We start from the raw sequence: 1,764 nt of genomic DNA on the forward strand, positions 1-1,764 counted from the left end.
AAAACTTATGCTTCTCTTGTCCCTGTTATTTCTTTCTCAAACTAGTACATGTTACTAGAATGTATATACCGGTAATTCATAATAATATATATAGACTGCAATGTGTTATATAAATATAAACACAAGCAATGTGGTAAGGGGTTGGGGGGGGGGAGGCGGGGGGCATCGGCATTAAAATCAACAATCAAACAAATTGAATAACAAACAAGGTGTCATCATATAGTCATATATATACACCAGGGTCTGCACTTTTGAGGAGTACAAGGTGTAATGATATTACAAGTTCAGGTCACTGCTTGTTAATTTTCAATTTTTAAAAAAGAAGAGGCTAACGTTTTCATATCACCAAGGTGATCCCCACTGCCCAGCAAAATTACCAAATCAACCACTGGTGGGCGGTATTGCCCAGATTGTTAAGCGTGACTGATCTAGACAGATCTCTGTTTTGGAAGTGGTATGATATTCTACGAGTATGTCACACTCATTATATGGAAAGACAATACTGTAGTGAGCTACAAAAAGTAGGCTCTGCAAATGGCATTGTCTAAATTGTAAACATAAGTTATTTTTTCAGCAGGCAGTTTTCACAAAGAATGTATAGAAATTAGAAGCTCTACAATTGTTTGCTTTTTCTAATTTTCATCTATCGCCCTTGTCTCTCCTCCTTTTTTGTGTTTGTTACTCGCTTGTAACAACTCTAATTTTCCCCACTTGTGCCGTAAAATGCTTTATTTTAAAAAAACATTAGAAAAAATTATATTTTAGTCTTTAATTGTTCTATTCCTTCACTTTCACTTTTTGTTGTTGCTCCAGTCTACTCAAGATTTTTACTGCATGTGTACACTGTACACTAGGCTAAGTAGATTCGATTTTGTATTGAAAATATAGATCCTAAAGAAAAGCTCAATTGACTCTCAACTGTTGTTTCCTTTAAAAATCTAGAAAAAAAAAATTTCAATGCTTTTGGCTGCTAACATTTTCAACATTTTGATCTAATATACGGTACCTATTTTGGTGCTTCTACACTATAGACTTGATTCTTGATATACCACACACAAAAAAAAGGAAAAACCAATATTTTTTCATACTTAAATGGATATTGCATTTTGCCCAAATCACTCCCATCTATCTGACATCTTAATTTTTTTCTTTTTATACAAAGATAGATCTAGTAAAAAAAGAATAATTCACCTGCATAACCTATAATTATGGACCTAGAGGAAAGATAAATCCAGGGGGCTCTCGTTGTCAAATAGTTAGTGGTCGCCTTTCGTCTAATCGGTACCAGGTTCGAATCCAGAAAGCGACGGAAAATTTTCTTTTCCCAGAATGTTCTCTTTTCACCTCCTTTCCTGCTCTCCAACAAAGTTCTGTCGTCTACTTTCATCTCCTCTTTCTGCCGACACCCCCTCACCTCCTATGCCCCCTCCTCTGGGCTCCTGACTCTTTCTGCAGCTTTTCTACTTCTACTCCTAGGCTACTTCTTTCTGCTACTTTCTCAGCCACACCCCTGATCTTATGGCAGGAAAGATCTTACAATTAGCCTTCTAATTCTAAGATAAGGGCGAAAAATCTAAGAGGTACTGTGAGCAAGTTGCGTACGTTAAAAAGACCCCTACTAGGTTGTCCAAAATCGTATAATAGTAGGCTTCAGCCACCACCTGGGCAAAATAACAAATTTCCAACTCACTGAAAATGTTTAATTTGTCCTGCCTACTCATATGGCCTTATACTGTTGCGAGCGCCGTAAAACATTTAAATTTA

Source organism: Aplysia californica, unplaced genomic scaffold (genome assembly GCF_000002075.1).
Source record: "Aplysia californica isolate F4 #8 unplaced genomic scaffold, AplCal3.0 scaffold00434, whole genome shotgun sequence".
Classification (NCBI taxonomy): Eukaryota; Metazoa; Mollusca; class Gastropoda; order Aplysiida; family Aplysiidae; genus Aplysia; species Aplysia californica.